We start from the raw sequence: 27732 nt of genomic DNA on the forward strand, positions 1-27732 counted from the left end.
ATTTAAAGTAGTAGGAGTGTATATAATGAGAGGGGGATTTATTATTAAATATTAATTATGTATTTATCTTTAAAGTATCTGTTGTAATTTATAACGGCTTAAGTCTAAAACTTTGAAGGAGTTCAGTTCACTTGTGTATATTAAGAGTTTAAATGTTAAGGTGGAGAAAACAAATCTAGCAAAGAATGTGAAATAGAGGTGAGACCAAGACAAAAACAAAAAGTTTGGTTGAAATAAAAGTAGGCGATGGGGGTGGAGGAGAGAGATTAGGCAGATAATTAAAGTTGTAAATAGCGGTTAGCAGTTAATTTAACAGATCACAATGGCAACTAGTTTTATATTTGTCATAGTGTCTACATTTTATTGTTTATTTTGTTGTTGTTTACATTATTTTTATTTAATATCTTGGTATTATGTGCTTTAATTATAATCTCTAAATTTTCGCAGCAGCTGCAGGATAACTTTAAGGTATTTTTATTGAAAATTTTGTATAAGGGATTGGTTGCGGGAAAGTGTTTTTCAATAAGATCTAGAAAATTCTTGCCAAGTTTTGTTTTTAACATTTGATTGTATGGGGCCGTATACCAAATTATAGTTCTTTTTCTTCTATTTTTAATTTTATTATAGTTATTGGTGTTTTGTTGCTTATATTTGATATCGATATTTTTGTATCCACTATATTTAGGGCTGTTTCGTAGATATTGGTTGACCTGTTAAATGCATTTTCATCGCTTAAGTTATTGCTGAGTCTACTTACGATCGAGTTAGGAATCTGTTTCATAATTGATGGTGGATGATTGGACTTAGGGTTTACGTAAACTTTTTTTTTATTACATTTTCACCCCAAACAAGGCAAATTGCCACTTTGGTGTAGGGGGCTACTATCAGGGGCAACAACTACTGGGGTACTATGTAGGGATTTGGGCAGCAAGGTGTCGGTTCACGTTACACTTGAACTTCTGCACGTCAGTACTGTTGGGGAAGCAGGGACCTGGAATGGAATTCCAGAGTCTTGCGGTTCTGGGAAAGAAACCATTGGAGTAAAAAGATCTTTTACATCTAGGGATCTCTACAGTGTGGGGGTGGGATTTAGCAGCCTGTCGGGTTTGTCGAGGGTGCTCACGTCGTGGGGGCACAAGTGATTGCAGTTCGTCAGAGCATTCACCACTAAAATACTTGTAGAAAAGGCAGAGGGATGCAACATTTCGTCGATGGGACAGAGGCTGAAGCTTAGATGCCAGTTCAGGGCCTATCAGGTTTGCGACTCTGTTTTGAACCTTGTCAAGGAGCGAGAGACTAGTAGCAGATGCACTAGCCCAGATGTGGAAGCAATACTTCATACATGGGCGAATGGTGGCCTTATAGAGGTACAGGATACTTTCGGGTGTTAGTAGTTTTCTAGCACGGTAGAGAGAGCCTACCTTTCTTGCAGCGGCCCTGGCAATACTTTCAATGTAATTGTTCCAACTCATGTTTCCTGTGAACGTTAGGCCAAGGAGTTTGAAAGATGGACTCTCAGATAAAGAGTCGTTGGCCATTGCTCTGGGTGGTAGAGAGGGTTTCTTGTAATTATTGAATGAAACTAGTTTAGTCTTGGCAGCATTGAACGCGACCAACCACTTTTGTCCCCATTCCACTACAGATTGGAGGTCTTCCTCTAGTGTTTCTGCCATTTCTTTAGAAATGTGTTCATTCGTCTTCCTGTCGTGTCTGCCATAGAGTGTAGTGTCATCAGCATATATACCCATCTCAGAGGCAATGTTGTCGGGGAGGGCATTTATGAATATCAGGAACAATAGAGGTCCAAGGATAGAACCCTGGGGCACCCCCGCATTTATATCATATTGTTTAGATGTACGACCGTCGAGGACTACCTGGATTTTTCTCTTATCTAAGAAGGATTTAATTATGTTAAGTATTCTACCAGTGATACCGTATGATCTGATTTTACTGAGGAGACCCTCATGCCATACCCTGTCAAAAGCCTTAGATATATCTAGAGCTACCGCTCTGCCCTCCCCCGCTTTGTCCAGTGAATGGTATATACGTTCAGAGATCACAGTGAGGATGTCTGCTGTGGAACGGGCTTGTCTAAATCCATATTGTATGTCAGTCAGTAGTTTAGCATCTGTAAGATGATGGACTAGAGCATGGTTAAGGAGTAGCGTTATCTTTTAAGTAGGGTTCATATGTGTTTTTATCTAAATTTAACGTGACGTCCAGGAAGTTTGTTAATTTTATGTTAGCTGAGACGTCTGCTTTTAGGCCTAATTATTTCATTTACTTGTGTATAATTTTCTTAAAGTTATCCCCCTTGACTTTGTTAGAGTCTTTTATCATAGCTAGTCAATCGTCTCTATGTAGGCCGATATCCGTGGTATCGAATATGCTTGTGAGGGTATATAGAATGAATAATCCCACAAGATATGAGTCCGCTGCGAAATCCCTGGCACCCATCACCAAATCAAACGAATTTGTCATTTTAGTTTTTATCCATTGGTTATTGTTATTTATCAGAACTGATTTTATAAATTGTTTAATGATGCTGATTTCTTCCGAGGATATATCAGTGTATGCCTCGGCAAATTCTAGGGCAATGTTAAAAAGTTCTTGAAACTACAAGTAAGTAATAGATCTTACTTGATAACAAAAAGTGAAGCGGAGGGAATAGGGTGAATAAAAAAGTGATTTCACGTGAATGGATAGTCTGGTGAAGGGTAAAATCCAAAGATGCAGAATCCAAGAAAGTTAGTTAAATATATATATATATATATATATATATATATATATATATATATATATATATATATATATATAGAAAGAGAGAGAGAGAGAGAGAGAGAGAGAGAGAGAGACCCGGCATTAGCCGCTCATAGAATATGCTTAACTATGATATTTTGATTAATGTAGATTTCGTATTTCTTATTATATTATAATCGGTCCAATATATAGTAATGGATTAAAAAGTAATAAAACAATGGCACGTTATCCACCACTGAGAATGGAAACCAAAACGTTTAGCTTAGGATTCTTTTCCCTCTGCAGTTGATGACTGAGCTATGAAGACAAATTATTCTTAACATTTAATTGTCCATCAAACATATATCTCAACAATATACGACAGGTATCGTGTAAACCTGCACTGATGATTCACAAAAGGATGAAACACTAGTGTCTGTAGGTATAAATAGATTATTATAGTAATAATAATAAGAAGAAGAAGAAGAAGAAGTATATATATATATATATATATATATATATATATATATATATATATATATATTCAAACCGATATGGACTAGTGGAGTAATGGATCGTCACTCTTTACGGTCCACGTCATTAGCATCAGCGTTATAATATTTCTAACTGAATGCGATAAATAGTATGACATTTACTCAACGCAATTGGCCTAGTGGTTGAATATAACTATTCTAACCATGATAATACACTTATTCGTAAGCGGTCACGTCACTTTAAGACAATACAAAAATATTGTTGGGTCAGTGTTCACGGTGGACGTGCATAAAATTTAAATATGACACGGACTCATAGAAAAGTGTTCCAATAACAAAATATATTCTTAAATCAGATTAAATAAGCATGTATAACAATTCGTAACATATTTAAAAGAATAGATAAAACAAAGAGTTCGTCTAATGAAGGTTTTAATTAAATGAAAAACTTAGTAGACAAATTTTGAACATGTGTATGTTAAAGGAGTAAGGTAGAAGGGAGAGAAAAGGTAGATGGTTCAAGAGCAATGACTATTCTAAGCAAGTAACTCCTTTCGATTGTATCGCGTCTCCAGTATAAACGGGAGATTGAAACACATAAAAAATAACATAATTATGGGGGGAAACATTAGCAGATAAAACCTGATGTTATATAAATAAGTAAAAAAATAAAGTAAAATTCAGTAAAAACGAAAACGGGGTAGCCGGAAGAAAAACAAAAAGAATAAAAATACGACTTAGAATATTTTTGTAAGAAAGAAAAAAAAGAAAAACCCAAAATCAACCAAACATGATTGGTCATTGCATGGGATACAATCGTGGTGTAAATGAACCAACATGAATGAAAAAAATGGGTTTAAAAACAACTAGGAATAATTTATTAAGAAAAAAAAACAAATTAGAACAAACAGTAAAGAGTAGGCGACACAAACAAAGTATGACGAAATAGATTAAGCGATGATGTGTGAATGAGGCGAAAAAGGAAAGAATTACAGAAAAAGAGAAAAAGAACAATATATTTGTAAAAAGAAACTAACACACAAAGGACTAAAGAATTTGAATAATGCATAGTCTATTTCAATAATGAAAAGTAATATATGTATATAATATAAAGCTGAATGTCTGTCTGTCTGTGTGTGTGTGTGTCTGTGTGTGTGTGTCTGTGGTCACGGATAGACTCCTATATGGTTGACTATTTTTAAAAACTGATTAACTATAATAATAGAAGATGTATCAAGACACAGGAATGGGTATGTTTGATCTGGCAGAACGGTGGTTCATTAAAATTGTAGGGGTCTACGTTCGCACCTCGTCCACAAAGTATGGAAGTAAAAGATTTAAAATTAAAAAAAAAAAACGTTTACAAGTGTTTTAGATAATGATGTGCATAATAATACTTTGATATGGATGTTTTAACTTAAATAGGGATGGTATAATAAAATTGTGGGGTCTGCGTTCGCGCCTGGCCTCCATGAAATGGAAATAGTTTAATAAAGACCTTTCGTACCTATCTGCGTAAGTATACTTTGATAATTATGGTTCAGTTTGAAGAAATATGGTATAATAAAATTGAAGAACGGAAATATGTCACAAAGTTTAACAAGGTTTTTTTTATTATAGATCCACAGAATATTGTGATAAGTGTTTCAGTGTGAACAGGTATGGTATAATAAATTGTGGGGTCTATCTATTTTATTTTTACTTTCATCATATTTTGCTTTGGTTTTGATACCACCAAATTCGAAGCTATATCTTTACAACCCTTTCTTTTCATAATCTATCATACTTTCATAAATCAGAGTCCATTTTCTGTAGACTGTTTTTGAACGCATTCAACGACGGGTACTTTTGCTAGTATATACATATATATATATGCATATATATATGTATATATATATATATATATATATATATATATATATATATATATATATATATATATATATATAAACAAAGCAGAAGTTCAAGTCTCAAATCTTTGACTTCCGGTTTGTTCACTGCCATGCCTTTGGTGGGGCGCGACGTTGTTTGGTTGTGGAATTTATTCATTGTGAAAAACTATATATATACATCAAAATAATGATATGAATTATATCTACTAGTGAGGAAATAAAGTGATTTGGGGGCTTACGAAACATTATTAGATGAAATATTTTATATAAGATAATCTCAGCTAAATAATATTGCTCAATGTACAAGATAGAGCAAATGACTCATAATTTAGGAATGTAAATTTTATGATTTGAAAGGGTTAATCTTATAATATAGATTTTGTTTATTGTTTAAAAATAAAGACTACAATTGAATTAATCGATTGTCCGTAACTCATGAGTAAAGTAAAGACATATTCTATTGTATTCTTTGTCTTAAAACAATAAAAAAAGTTCTATATTTGAAGAGTAACATTTCCAAATCATAAATTTTGAATACACAAATGTGAATATATATGTATATGTGTGTGTGTGTGTGTGTTTTATTTTTTATTACCGTTTTATCTGTTTGGTTACATATATTTCGGATGTTGGACCATGTTTACGATCAAACAGCCTCGTCAGACGTTACAGAAATGGTTGTTAGTATTAGGAAGAAGTGTTTCAGAAGAAATACGAAAAAAGGGGGGGATAGGAGATAATAAGTGGGAGGGAGACGGGTATTAACAATACTTCAGTTTTGAAGGTTAAAATACATTAGATTGCATTGTGTGTAGGGGTAGCAGATTAACGAAGGCTTGGCTGGAGATATATGTGTTACATGAAAAGGGCTGTCCCCTTTGCATGTAAGTATAAATATAGAGATTACTTAAAATGAAAATAAAATGAGAGAAAGCAGAAATCGAACCTTGAATATAAGTTTTAAAGAACAATAGGTTTAAATGGAATGTCCAGTAAATTGTTAATCCTGATGAAATAAATAATAAATAAACTATTCAATTGTTAGAAAGAATGTGGATAATAAAATATGGGTTAAATAAATTAGATATGTAGGTTTAAATCCTTTGTAAAAACATCAAAGAAAAAATAGGTTATTGGAAAAACATAATGTCGGAAACGTGCAAAGTCGCGCATGTTGGTGGCACGTGAATTTTGCTCACGTGGCCGGACATGCATGGATGTCTCAATATAGGAAGTGAGAGTTAGTTAGTTAGCTAGTCAGTGAGAAACTCAGAGAGAGTCTGGAGTTTGAAATTCGAACGTCTAGAAGCGAGACGATCACTTTTAAACTTAATATGTGAAGCTTTGAATTCTTGATGAGAAAACCACGGGCGGCCGTGAAGAAATAAACCCATCATGTGTTTTGATAAAGCTCGTCTTTGTGTTTGTGATTCTTACAAAAAGGTAAAGTGAATTGTTATTATATGTCTGTGTTATAAAATGTCGTGACATACGCATCTCATATCCACAATGTGAATCTACATCTCATATCTACACTAAGACTGTCTGAACACTATCTCCTCACTCTAAGAGCCTCACATAGCAACACATCTATTAACCTAAGAATGAACATATTTTTAATATATATGAATCGTCATAACACGAACACGGAACGAACAATCTCTCTTATCACATCTCTCTCTCTCTCTCTCTCTCTCTCTCTCTCTCTCTCTCTCTCTAAGATACAGCATCACTTATAATAAGACTCTCTCTCAATGAAATCCCTATTTAATATATAACATATAGATATAGGGAGGGTGAGGTGAAGAGAGGATGTTAAAGAAAAGAAGAGAGGGGGTAAGGAGAGGAGGGGGAGGAGCTTAAATTTTCAGCTTTTAAATTTTAACTGCTTTTTGCTTGTTCAGAGAGAGAGAGAGAGAGTGAGAGAGAGGGAAAGAGAGGGGAGAGAGGGAAAGGGTTAGTGTAGATGTCATTTTATGACAAGTACAGAGTTCCATTTAAAATTTTCGTAGTCGCTATAGGTCGACTTGTTCATTTCAGTTTATAATGGGTTGTTTTTTAAGAATTAATACATACGCCAACGCACGCGCAAAAACGCATGCATATACGTACATATGTACATTTCTACACACCCATATACAGACACATACGCACAAATACATATACATAGGCAATGTATAAGCAGATATTCATGGATCTATATGCAGACATACACACACAAACACACAACTCTTATAGACATATACATACTCACATATATACATAGACGCATATACACACACACACACATATATATACACACCTATATACACATACGTGGAGATATAGATCTCCAATAAGACGTAGATGTACATATACATACATACATATACACACGCATGTACTCATATACACGTATATACAATTACATAACTATACATATTTATAAAAATACAAATATACACAAATACATACATACATAGACATATATATATATGTATATATAAATACACAGGCATGAATATATTCATACGAAGTAAATAAAGTATACAGTATATATTTATACTAAGTAAACAAGGTAAAGTTAGGATAAATAGATAATAATAGATAAATACATGGGTGTAGTTAATAATGCGATGTTAGGTAGACGCATCGTTAAGTTCACACATATATGGGGTGGGATTTTAACATGGTGATTTGGCTATATACATATATATATACATATATATATATATACATATATATATTTATATCAAGTAAATAAAGTAAAGTTAGGATAAATAAATAATAATGAATAAATAAATAAGTAAATACATGGGTGTAGTTAAAATGCGAGGTTAGGTAGACGCATCGTAAAGTTCAAGAGCTTATTTAAATTAGCTGTTGAAAAGGATGCATCCAGGGTAAATGTTTTTTCGCATGCTTCACTTTCTTTAAGTGAAATTTCTTTAAAAAATGTTCTTTTGTGAAAGTGTTTTTTTTTATTCAAGAAGTCTGCAAAAAGGCTGGTTATGTGAAAATTTTCAAACGCACTAATGCTTGTAATTGTCCAACCGGTATTGAAACAATTGTAACATACAATGAAACAACACTTTTTTTTGCTACCAATTCCTTTTTTGAAGTCTTGGTTTTGTTAATACAGTAAATATATATATATATATATATATATATATATATATATATTTGTGGAAATATTTTTCAGTGATATTTAACCTTTGATATTCACTAATTCTTAATTTATGGAGCCAAATGTAAATATAGAGCGTATAACAAACAAATGACAAAAGTCTATATACCAGATACCATAAACGTTTTTGTTTCTGAAATGGAACAGAATTATGAATTTCATTATGTCAAAAATATATTTTCAAATATTTTTACTGGCGTTTTCGTATCTTAACTTCATTCATCCAGAGGAAATCTCAAAATAAAGACGATACGTTGATGAACACATAACTTGTTCTTCCTTCTATCTATCTATCTATCTCTCTATCTATCTATATATATATATATATATATCAATCTATCTATCTATCTATCTATCTAATTACTTATATATATATATATATATATGTATACACACATTTTACCTTCTTTCTTCGTGCTTATTCTTTGTTTCTTTCGTTTCTAGATAGTAACTGCGTACTGCTTTTTAATTAACCTTTTTTCCTATAGAAATTCAACAAACTGCTTCTCTATATAGTGCAGTACTTTCATAGAAGCATCCTAAATACTTCCCACATTAGATTTCACTTCCAATTTTACCAAAGATTTACCCTCCTACCATTTCTGCATGATGCCGGAGTAAGTACATTTTTTCAGTACAGCTTTATAAAACAGGCTGAGCATAAAAGTTATATTTTAAATTAAACGGAAAAAAATGTATTAATAAAACAACCTAGCAAATAATAAATATGTTTTAAACTTGAAATGAGCAGATATTAAATCACAGAAAGCAAAAATAAACAATCTAATAAAATTAGTTTGGTTCGAATCTTGTAATTGCTATGCAATGTTTAAATGCTAATTAGCAGATTGATACGTACGCTAATGTGATCATGTGTTGCTCTTTCCGTTTATAATTAAAACCTAATTGCTGGGTAAGGGTTCTCGTCCGATAAGCAGGCCAGCCTATCCCTCAAAACGTGAACTCTTTAATTCAGATTTAAATTTGATTTGGCATGCTCCGAGTTTAACAATCATGCACATGTCGCGTTTGTAAAGATAATGTTTATCGATTAATTGTAGATGTTGGCTGAGCAAAAAGAACTCTCTAATGAGAGCTTATAAATCCAAATGAGAACATTAAGATTAATACCAGTAACAAAAGTAATGATTCAAATAATATAATGTTTGTTTAATTAAAACTGTATGTCGTGTCTCCTTCTATCCATTACATTAATTATCGGGAACATGCTTACGAGACCGTCCTATCGTATCACCGACATACTCTAAAAAATCTTTTTAAAATCAGATCTCGAATTGTAGATGATACGATTTAGCATGAATAAATTCAATTAGAATTATATGATTGTTGCATATAACATTCATAAGATAACATAACAGAACAATTATTTATTTTTTATAATACTCCAGAGGAAAATTATATTTTATTGATAATCGTACAGAGTGACCTTAATAAAATGCCATGAAATCGTTAATACAATTGAAAATTTCTGTCATGCAATCCAACAATATTTAATATAAGTGATAGATATAAACGTGGTTAAATGTTAATTTAGTTATTATCGAACTACCTTTCCATCTATTTATTTATCTATCTATCAAGTGGTATTGCTTAAATAGCTTATATTAGGAGTTATTTATTGTTTATAAAATAAAGTCTAGCAATGGGGTCAAACTGAGGATGTTTTTTTACAAGGGAATCACCACCTATCAAGGGCCAATTAGTAATATCAAATAAACAGAATGACCTTTGACCGGCGTACGTTGATTGGTCACACGTTGAGAGACGTGTGCTTTTAATGATGACGTAACGGTACTGCGGTAATGATGTCGGGGATGTTAAAGAAAGGAGTTGAGTTTGAGTTTAGTCACGGAAGTGAACGGGCATGCTTCAACAAAGCCAGGAAGCGGGCTGTAAAAAACAAACATGAAAACGCGTAATGCAAACCTCTTGTGAAGTACATTTGAGACAGCTATAATAAATTTATATTTTGAAAATATAAAGTGTATTCTGTGGTTTTACAAAAGACATATTTTCATCACGTATGAATCATATGGTATTCTTCTAATAAATAAAGGATATCTTTATGTAAATATGGGATGTAACATATATCTCTAGAAGTGTAAGCCATGTTTAGTTTCAGAACAGTTTCCGATAATTCGTTGTTCTATACACGTCCTGGGAGGTGACTGGTGCGCAGTAGCAGTTCTCGAGTTGGAATCCACAGAGCAAAATATTCTTCCCTTGTTGACACGAAGAAAACATTTGCGAAATTGCTACAGAAACATTTAATCTTTATGAAGCAATTCTGGTTTCTGATTGGTTGGTAGAAGAACGTAAATTAATTCGATTCGTCAGTTCCTAGCCTTAAATTTGGTTTTCTACCACAGAAAGCTTCATATGGGGTCTTAGATAGTGTTTTGTTTAAGCACCTGTGTACCTGTTGTGTCAGCTGCCACAATTGTGTACGTCAAGGGGATTTCGGGAGTTTGGATTCAATGAGTAGACATCTTGCCATTTCAGAATGTGTCCGCTATGTTCTTTCCTCAATCCCGTTTTGGTGTGGCGATCTACGGGCCGATTTTCCATGCTTAATAATTAGTAAAATTTCAATGTCTTTGTTAGTGAATTCTGTACCGTTGTCAGAGAGAATACACTTTACTTCACCGTAGGGAACCATGTCGGCTAAATATTTTTAGTTGCTAGCAGGGTATCAGATTTGTTCTTTAAAAAGCAAATCATTACAAAACCTAAATTGTCATCTACGAAATTCAACATATATCTATAATGTTATCTGACCATCGGTTCCAGGGGATCGTTTAAGTCACAGTGCACCAGAGAATGGAGTGTCTCGCTCTTCTTGTCTGCTATCTTGGTTTGATAGTTTGTCATTTTTCCCTTGCATACAAACGTCGCAGTTAAAGTTTGTTGATGTTTTTATTTTTATTCCATCAACTACAGTTGCCAACTTTTTGATATCAGGAATAGTGCAGCGTCCAAGAATTTTATGCCATGTCTATAATTGTACGGAAAATATATTTTGTGTAAATTTCGGTATTAGAAGTGTTTTTTTTTAGAATACGCAAACATAGTTTACCTTTATTAGTCCTTAGCGAGATTTTAGCATCACCTCTTTTCAAAATGATATCATTTACTCGACTGCCGTCAGCAAGTTCTATAAAATGATTTTGAGGCTTAAAGTTGGGATCAAAATTGATACAATCAGATTCCTTTGTAATCACATGTGCCGTTGCACCACAATCGACAGGAAAATTATTATTGTTTATTGAAGCGTTAAATGTACACACAAATAAGAATGTATGTTCGCTAACGAAGCTCTCCACATTTTTAATGGAGTCGCCCTTTTAAGTCCTGTATCTACATTGGAATCTCTTGTGATTAGGTTGCCCACAATTATAGCAAATAATGTGTGTACTTTTCTTAGGAGAAACATTGTTTTTGACAAAATTGCTGTTTTTATTCCCGGCATGGGTATAATTTAATTTTGGTGCTTTCATGTGTGCATATTAAATTTTATGATATTTGTAGATTCATTTTTTCTGCGATCATTTTTTCAGTTTTCCTTGTAAGTTCTGAGTGCTACCTTGAATTGACTAAAGTCATGGGTTTTCTTTCTGGGTTATCACGGTGGTAAATCGCTTGAAATCACTCGGTAATCCCTTGATGGCCATGGAAATCAACAGACTGTCGCTAATAACTACTAATAAGAAGAAATAATTTTGGGTTTTCCTTTTGACAAATAATGCTCTCTCAATATCGTCGTCCAGGACTTCTCTAATTACTAGTGATAGACTTCAGTCATCTAAGCACTGTATTAATTCCGTAAAGACTGCTGTGTTGTTTTCAATAAAGTCGAGGTGTGTTCTGTTTTAATGTTGTGTTTAAAGTACTTTGTGTAGCTTTTGAATTCGTAGATATCCTAGAAATTTAACTTGCCAAAAATCGAATTTTGATTCGGATCCATCAGAATAAATGCGCACGTTCGGTCCGTTACCTTTAGAAGTGTAAGCCATGTTTAGTTTCAGAACATTTTCCGACGGTTCGTTGTTCTACACAAGTTCTGAGAGGTGACTGATTCCAGTAGACAGTTCTCGAGTTGAAATCCACAGAGCAAAAGATTCTTCCCGTGTTGACACGAAGAAAACAAATGAGAAATTGCTACAGAACCATTTAATATTTATGGATCAATTCTGGTTTCTGATTGGTTGGTAGCAGAACATAAATTAATTCGATACGTCGGTTCTTAGCAGCATCGTTTATAAATAGAATCTCCCAACTGTGCGGGATTGTTTGGGTCCACGAGAAAAAAAGAAAGGGTTATTGTCCTTGAACTGGCAAAAGAGTTATCCCCCCTTGTGAGGACGAGGGAGTCGGCCATGACACTCGAAAGGCAGTTCCGATTGTTACGCATCCAGCGGCGCCTTTATTTAAGTCTCTTTTAAATAATATTCTCAAACGTTTCCCCTTGGTTTTGCATCATTTTACCTGACGATTTCACAATCAATTTTCATTCTAAACACGTAACAATTGGTGATTAGTTTTGTTTTTGTCTTATTCGAACACACGTGAGAACAAATACATTTACCGGAGATTTACATTAAGCGTTAAAAAATAATTAATTAAAAAAAAAAAACCTTAAAACAAAGAAATGGGTGTTACCATACAATAATTAATGCAACAACAGTTACGTTTGATGGAACTTTTACGGAGAGATTCTAAACATCTTCAACACCAGTTTCGGAAACAAAACTCATGACATCGGCAGAATCGACCACAAATTCTATCAAAGAATTCCATTATGATCCAATGGCTAAATCAACGTTCTGTACGTTGTTTTTACGTTTTGAGAACCTCTTTTAGGTGGAATTCAAGACACAAGCTGACGACTGGAAGGTCAGATTTTGCTACGTAAACTTGGGCCGTCGGAACGCGACCGGTATGCTAATTATATTCTCCCAAAACACCCACGTGATTAAAACTTCGACGAGACAGTACAGACGTTGAGGCAGATATTTGGTGAGCAAATTTCATTATTAAATATGCGCTTCAATTGTCGTAATATAATGAAATGTGAGTCAACTGATTTCTCGACTTACGCAGGCATTGTAAATAGAGAATTCGAGCGGTTCAAAGTAACGTCCATCGCACCTGCCTCAATTCAAATGTTTATTTTTTGTGTGTGGCTTCAGATCGGAGGGGGATGATGATATTCGTACACGGATTTTTTCAAAAATAGAGCAGAATTCGGACATAACTTTTCAACAAGTTGCCGTGAAATGTCCCGTCTCGTTAATCTGAAGTATGATTCAACGATTGTACGACTACCGACAGCTTCCACAGTTAACTTTGTCCAAAGACAACAGCATCCCACCCCACGGACGTCAACAACTATCAAGCCACCTTCAGCGTGCTGCAATTGTGGCAGATGGCATTTTGTACCGAACTGTACATTCAAGACACACCGCTGTCGCAGCTGTAACCGATTGTGTCATAAAGAGGGAGTCTGCACCCCACACGGACAAAGATCAACGCAGAGTATACAAAGAGCACATGACAAACAAAAACGTTACAAAACAAATACAAACAGTCTGGTGGCAACTTTTCTCCCAAGCCCAAAATCAAACCGAAAATATGTGTCTGTACAGCTGAATGGGCATCCTGTTAAACTGCAAGTGGACACGGCCTCTGATATTACACTCATTTCAAAATAACTATGTGAAACAATAGGCCAACCGTTATTGACACCAACGAGTTATGTAGCACAGAGTGCTTCCGGGGACTGTGTCCACATCACGGGTTACTATCGATTCCCCTTAAAATGAAAGATAAAACGGCATCAGGTACCATATACATAGCAGACTCTAACCATAACTTACTTTGACTTGATTTTATCGAGCCACTAGGTGTCTGTAGTATTTCACTCAACCAGATATGTAAGGTGATATCTAGTCCATCACCGCAGAACAACAGCATCGACCAGACCAAAGACATCATGAAACAATTTTCTCCAATTTTCGCTAACAACCTTGGAAAAAGTTAAATTGATACAGAGACAGAAGTAGTTACACTATTCCTCAAACACTCTGTTAAACCAGTGTTTCGACCCAAACGTCCAGTGGCATATGCTGCATTGCCACTGGCGAACCAGAAACTAAAGCGACTGGAGGACATGAAGGCGATCATACCAGTGAAATATTCACAATGGGCAGCACCTATCGTAGTAGTGAAGAAAGCCGATGGCTCAATTCGGTTTTGTGCAGATTTTACGACTGGTCTTAACGCATCACTAGAGGATCACCAATATCCTTTGCCCATCCTAGATGATCTTTACACCATACTTAATGGTGACTCTTGTTTGCAAAATTAGATCTCACAGAAGCTTATCTTCAAGTCGAAGTGGCGTAAACCTCAATGGAATTGCTTACGATCAATACGCGGCGTATACTATTCCAGTTCACTCTTAACTTGTGGGGTAAAAACAGCCCCTGCAATATTTCAGCAGATCATGGACACAATGCACACTGGAGTAGAAGGCACAGCTGCATACGAAGATGACATCCTCATTATCGGGCAATCCAACCAGGAGTTGAAAGAAAGAATTAGCAGAGTTCTTACCCGCATTCAAGACTTTGGTTTCACCCACTTTGACCCAAATAAAACAGTTGTGGCAGCGGGTGCATCAAACCATGGTGTGGGAGCAATGATCTCACATATATTCGCAGATGGAAGTGAAGAGGCGATCATGCATGCATCCATATATATATATATATATATATATATATATATATATATATATATATATATATATATGCATACCCTTAAATCAAGTGGAGTCATACCTTGTCTGGGATGATTCCCTGGATAAGGAATATCACCGTTCAATAATATATAAGAAATTTGCAACTTTGCCCTGCAAGCACAAGTTTTAATAAATTGGTCAAACATCTGGGTTAGCAGAAATGTCTTAATTTCCATTATTGATTCTCTTCATTTAGGTAGTATCTTGGTGATTGCTTTGAGAGACAATGTGTTGGAGATAATTCCATAACTGAATGTGAATCCCATTCAAGAACGAAACACCTGCTGATAAGACGATCACAAAACTGCTTGTATCCTATTAAATAAAATAACGAATATTGCTTATTCATAGTCGATATTTAATTCACAAATTATGCATAGTCTGGAGTTTTTGGTTCCACATATGCTTAAATATCAGAAAGAATTGTGAATTTTTCAAACGTTTAATTTTGAAAGAGGCACGCTATATGTTTAAAAATCTTTCAATATACTTATTTTTCGATTGTAGGTTTTTCATTTCATGTTGTTCCAGGGGTGTATTTCTGGGTTTTCCATTTTTCTTTTTACAAATATAATAGAAACATTAATATAGATACCCCCTTCAACTGTGGCCGAATCGATTACCATAACAATAAAAACTAAATATGATAAACAGAAAGGAAAAATAAATTTAAAAAACCGGAAATATAAACGAAGAGGAAGAATACATAAAAATATATATATATAAGAGATTGATCGAATAAGTAAATGAAAAGAGCAAGAAAAATTACAGATATAAATGAAAAAAAAATATTAAAGAAAAACAGATAACGTATGCATTAAGATGGAAAGATTGGAGAACTGAACCAGCGCTTGTGTGCGTTCACCTGACGTGTCGTGATCGTTTGCTCGTTGTATTTCCCGAATTCAGTGCTCTCTTTTCTCACTGATCGCAGTATCCATCACATATTTCTACAATTTTTTTTACAACTAGAGCACAAAGTAAACGTGCATTGAGAATGGTGATAAGTATGTAGAAAAGAAAATCCCGACTACAAAACGTCGCTCGTTTTATTGGAACTACTTCTGTCTCTGTATCAATTTAACTTTTTCAGTTGCAAAATAGGAGGCTGTACTTTTGAAACGACCCTCGAATACACTATACACACCTCACCCACCCCATGTATGTATATATATATATATATATATATATATATATATATATATATATATATATATATATATATGAGTAGGGACATTATTTGTAACAGAGAGTTTAATACATAAATAAAATGGCTGAATTGTGTACGACTGAAGCGTAACACATTATAGTGAAATTTAATTTCATAATGAAATTAATGACTGGGAGAAAAATAAATGCCCATTGAGCTGTTTACTTGGTTGTGGTTTAGTAATAATAAAATGAAATCGATACCTGAATTAATAAACACATTTAACAAATAGTAAATTACCGAGATGAGTTTGTATCCAACTTAATACTAATATTCATATTGCGTTATAATGTTCAATGTAATAATATGTATGTTAAAAAGATGAAAAACTGTGTAAAAATTTACACACAAATCAGAATTATTGGAATTTTCGCAAATGTTTTCCACCATTATTCTGGCTCCTATGCTTGAACTAAATTGAACAAAATATAGCGCACGGTATGGCCACTTTCGCATAGCATCGGGTTCCAACATTTATAATGTAATGTAATGATTATTTCACGTAGAGATATATCTAAAATATAAACTCATACCTATCGATGGAGGTATACAACATTGAAATAAAAAGACGACTGACCTAAAAAGTAGAAAGAAAATTAAGGGCGAAATCTGAATACAAACAGATAACAATACCGTTTCATAAGAGAAAAATAAAGAAATATATAAATAAACAAAACGAAAACAAACAAATGACAACAGTGATCGTGGTGGTGGTGGTGGTGGTGGTGGTGGTGGTTCATGGTGAAGAGGAAACATAATGCTATGGAACTGAACAGTATCGTCTCGGACCTGAAATATCCATTTTTGTCTGCGAATTACTCACGTGACTGGATATCAAAATGGCGCCATCCACTCTTGAAATAATTCCGATATTAGTGTGCCGTTCAACGTGTCTGATTTGGCTTTAGCTGATAAACATCTGTCGCAATCTATTCTCCCCTGGGATTTAGGCATTATTTAACGTTTTTCAATCTCCTTTATTTTATTTATATTGCAATTCTCTACTTGTTCTCCATCGTCTTTCGATCCCCCCCACCAAAAAAAAAATAATTCGTCTTCTTTTGTGTCAAATAATTTATTATTCTCCAATTCGAAAAAAAAAATCGGAATAGTGAAATTACCAATTAATCAAGCTTTTTTTATATACTATTTTATATTAAAACTTTCTAATGGTTATGATTGTCTTAACATCGAGAGAAAATTCAGAGGCTAAAAGTCCGAAATGACCTGCAGCTTGGAATACTGCTGCTGGTTACCCAGTAAACTACGTTAACATTTCAATAAAAAGCCTTTTATTCAAATGTACGTTTTTCTCCGCTTTTCCGTTCTGTGGTGAAGCAGTAGTTGCAGCCAGTGGCGTAGCAAGGGAGGGCGGGGTTGGAGGTGGTTCGACCTTGGTGGCACGTTCCAGGGGGCAGCATTTTGAGAGGGTAAAAAAAGTGAAAGCTAACAAAAAATCTGAAATTTTATGCCGGAGATGTTGTAAAACATCGGGACTTTTAGAGATATCGAAATCAGAAAAAATGTGTCCCTACTTTATGAGCCGCACACGTCAGGGGCGACATTTTGAGAGGTTAAAAATAGAAAAGGTAAATAAAAGTTAACAAAAAATTGGAATTTTTTACCGAAAAAGTTGTAAAAAATCGGAATTTTCGGAGGTATCGGAATCAGAAAATGTATCCCTATTTTACGAGCGGCTCATGTCAAAGGGCGGAATTTTAAGGGGGAAAAATAAAAAAAATAGAAAAAATAAATAAAACCTAACAAAATATCTTCAATTTTATATCCAAAAGTTTTTTAAAAATCGGAGCTTTTGGAGGTATTGGAGTCGGAAAAATAGGCCCCTATTGTACGAGCGGCACATGTCATGGGAGGTATCTTGATAAGATAAAAACAGAAAATTTAAAAAAAATAAATAAAACTAAATAAAAGCTCAACATTTTTTTTTTAATTTTATACCGAAAAACTTTTAAAAATCGGATCTTTTGGAGATAATGGAATCAAATAAATTTGTCCCTATTTTACGAGCGGCCCATGTCAGGGACGGCATTTTGAGAGGGTAAAAATAGAAAACAGAAAAAAGAATATACACATAAGTAAAAGCTAATAAAATATCTTAAATGTTACACCCAAAGGTTTTTAAACAATCGGAACTTTTGGAGGTATTGGAATCGTAGACACGTGTCTTTATTTAAAGAACGAAACATACCAGAGGGCAGCATTTTGTGAGAAAAAATAGACAAGTAAAATAAATAAATAAAAGCTAACACAAAATTTGAAATTTTATACCGAAAAGTTTGTAAAAAATTGAACCTTTGGAGGTATCGGAATCGGAAAAATGTATCCCTAATTTATGATTCCTAAACCGATTGTTTTAAAATTTAAATTTAATTTTTCATTATTTGGAACTAATGATGGACATTTATTGTTTTTAAATTATCACTAAAACTAAAATGATAATGACATCAAAATACGATGTAAATTTATTTTATTTGTAAAACAAAGCTTTAAAAAAGTTGCATAAATTCTCTAGGTAACTTTCAAAGAAAACGGTTTATTTACATGTTCCAAAAAATGATGAAAAATTAAACAAAACATTTTTGTCAAGAAAAATACTGATAATGAAATTATACAACGGAAAATAAGCAACAGAAAATTACGTAATTTTGGAATTGTAAAACATTAAGCAAGTATGGAATAAAGAAGACTGTAAACAGATTTTATAATCGTCATATAAGGAAGTATAATTTTAAATGGGAACTAAGCGCTACACCTCAACTGCTATTTAAGTGGCTTTCTATTTGATAGTTTAAATACTGCCGAATTTTGGTCAAGTTTCGAACAATCACAGTGTTATTGATTTTTGTAAAACTATTAAGAAGATTTAATAATCACTGGCGTATTTATGATTAAACCGAAATTTATTATAATGAATAAATTCTGGTAATAGGATTTTAATTTTTTACTTTTTTTATTAATATAATAATTGTAAAATATAATACGAGAAAATTCTCCTTAGAACGCGTATCTAACTTAGAAAAATCGACTTACTTACTTTCAAACAACAGTAAATATTTAAAAATGTGAATATTTCTGTGAGAGGCACTTAAATCCTATTTAAGTTTGTATTATATTTAAAAATGGTCTTAAACTCTATCTTAAATTGAAATGTATTCAATAGATGCTTAATTTTCGTACTTTGCAAAAATTAGTTTCCCGGTGTCTAATTTTCCTAAATTTAATTAAATAAAAATAAAAATATAAAAACTGATTTTTAATGTGTTTGATTCATTTTACATTTTATCTGTTTTCGCTTTAATTAGCTGGTGGGTTTTGTCAGTTGTCTTTTTGTCCGATGCCCTAGGTATATATATATATATATGTATGTGAGCAAACAATTAATAAAATATGTTAAGAAACACTTTGAAATGAGTTAAAAACATATTTAATCTGAAAAGGAAACACTAGATAAATGGATAGTCCTTAATCCGCGGAGTTTCGAAGAAATACTCTCCTTCTCATCAGAGAGTAGGAATTAGCAAAATGCGGGATCGGATATTGCATGCAGAAGTATTTGATGAAACAACAAGTAAGTCAAAGATCTTACTTCAAAACAAAATAAGTTAAGCAGAGGGAATATGGTATTATATATGGTTCAGCATATATGGTTAAGCAGAGGGAATATAGTATTATATATGGTTTACCATATTCGCTTTGCTTAACTTATTTTGTTTTCAAGTAAGATCTTTGACTTATTTGTTGTTTCATCAAATATTCTGCATGCAATATCCGATCCCGCATTTTGCTAATTCCTACCCTCTGATGAGAAGGAGAGTATTTCTTCGAAACTTCGCGGATTAAGGACTATCCATTTATCTAGTGTTTCCCTTTCAGATTAAATATGTTTTTAACTCATTTCAAAGTGTTTTTAACATATTTTATTAAATGTTTGCTCATATTATAAGCTCTATTTCCTATTTGGTTTTATCGAGCTTTTATATCTGGCTGAGATAATTTTATAAATATTAATTCTTTAATATTTATAATTTACTTTAATTTTACCATCTTGGATCATTTTGGTAAATTCAATTGTAATCTTCATTTTGTATATATATATATATATATATATATATATATATATATATATATATATATATATATATATATATATATATATATATTAGGAGGTCGTCTGACGTAAAATTCGCATAAATATTATATAGTTTAATTAATGCAGAATAGTTGGTAAATTCAATTGTAATTTTCATTTTATATATATACATATATATATATATATATACATATATATATACACGTATATATATATTGGTTATACATATGTATATATATGTGTGTGTGTGTGCGTGCGTGTGTGTGTGTATGTGTGTGTGTGTATACCAGTAATGGGGTGATTTTAAATTTTTCCCGGTTCCGATTCAATTACCGATTCGTCTTAATTCCTGATCCAATACGATTCACGATTCCGATTCCAATTCTTTTTAAATTTTTAAATATTTAATTAATGATTTCTTTTTTCGGGGGTGTTTTTCGAATTACTCAAAAATCTATATATCTGCATATATTTTCGCAAACAAAAAATGCGCTTAGTTTGAGTGTGGGGAAGACCATATATTAAATATGCGTGGGGTCTGAATCTTTTTCTCGAATATTTTCCTTTTAATTGATTGAAAATAATGAAAAAGCTAAAGATGCATTTCAATTAAAATTAAAGCCGATTTGCATTTGTCATTAGTTGGCAAAATGCTAAACAATTGAAAATTATTAACGATTCTCATGCAAAATGAATAAAATAAAGCCCCCTCTCCATTTCAAACTTGAGTTTCTAAATAACATAGTTACTATGTATGAAACAATTCTTAACTTAAGAACGGATGTGAATGCATTCTTAACTATTTTATATGTTCTCTCTACCAAAGAATGTTCATGTGGTTACCCTAATCGTCAATAGTTGCCCTGTTATATTACTGACTATATCATAGATATGTAGTCGATTTATTCGTCTTACTGCAAAAAGAAAACGAAACAAAAAACAAGATACAAACAATAATAATAGAAATACTTTTTACTAATATTGGCAAAAATGATATTTTTCTTTTTTCATTCAACTTTCATTTTCTTATGCGGTTGCATATGGACACCTTGAAAATCTTGCCGGAAAAAAAAGCACAAACAATTATTTTTAAATTTGAACTTTCGTACAATAATTTAACCTAAAATGATAAATAATCATCATTTCCAGTATTGTAAAAATGTTCACTAAGCCGAAGTCTGACTGGCAAGGTTATAAAAATATGCGTAATTGCTTAGACCCCCCCCCCCACAGAAAAGCTTACAAATTTTATTTAGTGTTCTAAAATGCTACAATGTCTTTGAAATGAAAATAATTTCACGTCCAATTAATATCGCTAAAGTGATTCTCAACTGGAAGGATCAAGAGATCTGAGTTGCTGAAGGAAACATAGGCGACGTCTTATTGAGATGGAAACTAAGAAGTAGCGGGGAATTCTAACTAGATTTCTGGGCATCATCAGGTTTTCGCCAAGCAGAATCTGGTACTACGGAGTCACCTGGAATACATCCATAATGATGAAAGAGATCAAAGATACAAAGGGAATATTTAAAAATTGGCAAATTTATTGGCTAAGTACGACCCCATGCTCCGTGAAGATTTGGTGAGAGCTGACCTGCGACAGAAAATAGCTACTTCTTATCAATCACCAGAAATTTAAAACGAATTTGTGAGCATTTTGGCAGAGCAGGTGGGAAAGAAAATCATCGATCAGATCAAAGATAGCAAATATTTTTGCATAATTTTATAGCACTCCTGGAGTACTTCACAAGGATGACAGATGAGTGAGGTGTTGACGAAAATAAAGTGGAGGAGTCGTTTCTCCGCTCCATCGAGACAAAAGATAAAATCGCGGAGGACATTTCTAAACTGATTTTGAGATAACTGGAGAAGGATGGGATTCAGATTGGTGACTTTATTGGGCAGGCATTTGACAATACTGCTATTATGGCACGTCTCTGATCGTGTAATTAAATACGCTTTTCTTACACCGTCAAATCTGCTTGATGATAATTATGATTGTCAGCTTGGTCAAGTTGACGAAGATATAGAAAAAGATAAAGACTTTACCGAAAAGAAGAGATTACAGTATTTTGGGAAAGCTTCAGGAAAAGACAAATCAATTGCCCTCTTGAACTTTTGAACTTCACACAGAGATACTACCATGGGGGTTCTGTCCCTAATATTGTGATCTTGCTGCGCATTTTCCTTAACCGAGCTATTAGCTTAGCCAGCTCTGAGCGCTCTTTCTTGAAACTGAAACTCATAAAAAACTAATTTAGTCAAACATGAGCTAGACAAGGCATAACCACGTTGCCACACCGGTTCCCGTCAGATCACAGAAGTTAAGCAACGTTGAGTCTGCTCATTACTAAAATGGGTGACCAATTTGGGACGTCCAGGTGCTGTATGTAGGAGGACGTGAACACCTCCCTGCAAAAAGTATCAAAAACCTTATATATATATATATATATATATATATATATATATATATATATATATATATATATATATATATATATACTAGCAGTTCGACGGTCATTTTCCGGTCGTAAATTATGCTTGTATGCTTAGATATGATATTTTGATTAATGCAGATTTCGTATTTATCATTATACTAGCAGGGACACCCGGCGATGCTCGGAACCGTATAAGACAATGAGAAAATTTTTGAGCATGCCTTTTTTTCTTAGAATAGATTACCTTTTGATGTATATTTATCATTTGCCATCTTGAGCAAAGGAACATTGTATCTACCCTAGGACGGGTATTACACAACATATGTATGGAATAATTGTACCTTCATTGTACAGGAAATTAACAGCACATATGTGGTAAAAAATGTCCTTACCTAGGGCGTCTTATGTACAACACATATTAAAAATTATTTATACAAGTTTCTGTTGTGCTAAATTTTCGGTATGTCACAGGTAAGAGTGTGTTACATCAGAGTGCTATAATGAAGAAGCACCGGATTTTTATATAGATGTTACACTAATCGAATATGTTACATGATTTTCGATTGTGAATACTTATGTATGTCACAGATAAGAATTTCTTTGTTTTTCATATGGGTACTTTACTGTATAAGTACCTTATTTCCTTGGTAGGATACTGTTGAAGTACCATTTTTTCTCTTTTAAAAATGAAAGAACTCGATACTTTTAAGTAATTTTCTGTTGTACTAAATTTTCTGTGGGTCTAGAGTAAGAATTTATTTATTATTTCATCTATCGTTTTCGTGAAGAAGCATCTTATGTCTCATTTAAAAATCATCCTATTCGATTATATAGCCTTATTTTCAGCTTTAATGATATTTATGCACGCCACAGGTACGATTTGATTTGTATTTCATATGAGTAATATACTACACAAGAACCTTATTTCTTGGGTATGATACTGTACATGTAGCTTATTTTTAATATATAGATGAAACTACTCGATGATGTAGCATAATTTTCTGTTGGGCTAACTTTTCCGTATGTCAGAGGTGAGAGTTTGTTTTTATAATAGAGTGCTATATTAAAGAAGCACCTTATTTCTTATATAAATGTCATACTACTCGAATATATTATACAATTTTCGGTTTGACTTACTTTTATGTACACCTCGGGTAAGAGTTCCTTTGTTTTTCATATGAGTATTATACTGTACAAGTTCCTTATTTCTCGGGTGGAATACTGTACAAGTACATTTTTCTAATGTAAAGCTGAAAAGAAAAACTCGATACATGTATGTAATTTTCTGTTGTGTTACATTTTCTGTATGCCAGAGGTAAGAATTTGTGTTGTTATCTGGGTGCTATAGTGAAGAAGCACATTATTTATCATATATAAGTCATACTACTCGAATATTAAACGGGTTTTCGGTTTTAATAACTTTCATGTATGTTACAGTTAAGATTTACTTTGGGGTTTTTTCATGGGTACTATACTACACAAGTACCTTATTACTTCGATAGAATTTCTTGTACACACAAATACATTAAAAACTGATCAGTGATTTTAGGAATATGACTATACAAATATAAATACATATATAATACATTAAATTTATAATGATCAGATAATTATTATAGGAGCGAATCCAATACATACAAATATATAAGTATATACGTTTACTAATCATTTATAATGATCGGTTAATTAGTTTAGGAGTGAATCCAATACATAGAAATATATAAACATATAAACAAAATTATAATTCATTATGATCGGTTTATCAGTTTAGGAGCGAATCTAATACATACAAATATATAAACATATACACAAAATTATAATTCATTATGATCGGTTTATCAGTTTAGGAGCGAATCTAATACATACAGATATATAAACGTATACACATAATTAAAAATGCATAATGATCGGTTAATTAGTTTAGGGATGAATCCAATACATAAAAATATATACACATATACACAGAATTAAAATTCCTAATGGCCGGTTAATTAGTTTAGGATTGATTCGAATACATCAAAATATATAAACATACACACATAATTAAAATTCATAACGATAGGTTAATTAGTTTAGGAGTGAATCCAATAATACAAATATATAAGCATACACACATAAGTAAAATTCCCAATGATCGGTTAATTAGTTTAAGAGTGAATCCAATACATAGAAATATATAAGCATATATACATAATTAAAATTCACAATGATCGGTTAATTAATTTAGGAGTGAATCCAATACATAAAAATATATAAAAATATAAACATATTTAAAATTCATAATGATCTGTCACTTAGTTTAGGGGTGAATCCAAGACATAGAAATATATAAACTTAAACACATAATTAATATTTTTAATGATCGGTTAATTAGTTTAGGAGCAGATCACCACCAAATGCCATTACGTGATCTATTTACGTGGTTGTTGGAATGTAACAAATAAGCTGATATATCATATATATTATGAATATGACATTTTCGTTACATAAATAAAAAAAATTATTCTGCATTTTTTAATAAAATTTCTTATGTATTTATTACATAACAGTTAAAAATCAAGAATATCGGAAAGTTTTTTTTTACACAGGAATCACTACATTATCAAGGCCAATAGGTAATTCAAGGATAAGGGTTAAAGAGTGTACAGTAGAAATTGGAAAATATAGTAATCATTAGTAATGAAAATTCGGTAAATTTGATAACTTATATGGAACGGCTCATCAAGAACTTATTTACGTTAGACTTGAACACAACCATATTGTAGTCAGCCGGAAAGCAGGAAAACGGAAGACAATTCCACAGGCGTGCAGTTCTAAGAAAGAAGCTTTGTTCATGGAATCTACGTTTAGGTTTAGGCACAGATAAAGAGTGGTGGAAATTATTGATAGTGTTTTCAGCTAGACGAGTGTTTCTTGTGAAAGTTTGGTGAGGGGGGACCATAGACTTAAACTCAGTCGAACACTTTCCATGAAAGTAACGATACATTAGAGACAAACTCGCAACATCTCTTCTGTGAGATAGAGGTTGCAGGAAAGAGAAAAGGACATCTCCTACGAGGCTACGAGGTTTATTTTGAACTCTATCAAGGCAGGACAAGTCCTTTCTAGCAGCTCCTCTCCAGATGTGGCAACAGTATTCCATCCTTGGACGTACCTGGCTCTTATATAGATAGAGAATTGCATCAGCAGTGAGATATCTACTGGATCGATAGAAAGATCCCACCATTTTTCCAGCGGACTTGTCAACAGATTTGATGTACGTGTTCCATTTAAGATCAGGAGTAATGGTCAAGCCAAGAAGCTTGTCAAAACTTGAGGCCTCCTGAAGACGAGGGCCATTCATTTAAATTGATGCCAGATGGGGATCAGAATGTTGATGATGTAAAGAGAGAAGCTTGGTTTTAGATGCATTAACAGTAACCAGCCACTACTTTCCCCATTGTACTACGTGTTCAAGATCAGAGGAGAGAGAATCGGAGAGAACTTGGTCGTTTACTGTCTTAGATGTGCTACCATAAATGGTAATGTCATCAGCATAAATGTCTGCAAATGATGTAAGGATGTGATTTGGAAGATCATTAATGTAGATCAGGAAAAGAGTTGGGCCCAGGATGGACCCCTGAGGGACACCAGCATTAATACTGTGAGCTTCTGATTTTTGCCCCTCAACTACTACTCTTATGAACCTATCAGAAAAAAATGGTTTTATAATTGAGAAGACATTTCCAGCTATACCATAACTAGAGATATTGTGAAGTAAACCTTTATGCCATACCCTATCAAAGGTCTTAGATATGTTAAGAGCAATTGCCCTAGAAAGGTAGCCTCCGTCGAGAGATTTGTTAATCCTAAAAAAAAAAAAGGAACTGATGGAGAGCGTTGCGGTAGTAATCGGTCACGCACATAAAAGACAACAGCTTCAATAGCGTTGTGAAATATCTTAATACATATATTTATATGTTACTCTATGTATTCATGCGCACAATGGCACCATTGTGCTACGCTCATCAAGGTGTTATTGCTTTCAAGTTTGAAATCTTTTTTTGAAGCCCTTAGCAATTATTTTTATCGATTAAATTCCCCTAATAAAATTCTGCACCAAAAATGCAATCTTTTGAACTATTTCACATTGTCGAACGATCGTCCCTCTAGGAAGAGATACAATTTGAAAAATGGAAACAGACACACACGCACATAGTCAGATTTATATATTAGATTATATTGGACCCAATATATAGTAATGATATAAAAAAGTTTTTTGTTTTTTTTTAAATGACTCGCTCGCCACTACCAAGAATCGAAACGAAACGTTTAGCTTACGATGTACTTTTTCCATTTTACGCAAATGCTTGAACTATGAAGATATTTTTGCTGCAAGGCTTAAAATTAAAACATAAATTAATAACTATTGCGTTATCCATGCATATTCTTAATGCCGTTTTTCGACCTTCGAGTGGCAAATTACATTTTTTTTTAATTTCCATACTTTAGCACATATTTTCTCCGGCTAAAACCCAAATATAAACGCTTGCATGAAATCGAATACCCTATATATTAGGTTTCACGTCTGTAGACCAATAGGTGACGGGCGAGTTTGATAGGCACTTTTTAAACATATATATATATATATATATATATATTATATATATATATATACGCATACATAAATATATATGTAGAAAAACTTTGTGTTTACTGAAACATTTTTTGCGCAAATATTACACAAATCTAAATCATGTAGAATATCTGCCTAATTGCACGAAATAGTTAACTAAAGATGATCATCCCATAAAAAAAAACTAAAAACTAAAAGGGAATAAATAAAAATGAGTGTTTCAAAATAATATGCAAATTAGCTTTTG

This window comes from Euprymna scolopes, chromosome 10 (genome assembly GCF_053919585.1).
Source record: "Euprymna scolopes isolate OS-2025 chromosome 10, ASM5391958v1, whole genome shotgun sequence".
In the NCBI taxonomy this organism is placed as follows: Eukaryota; Metazoa; Mollusca; class Cephalopoda; order Sepiida; family Sepiolidae; genus Euprymna; species Euprymna scolopes.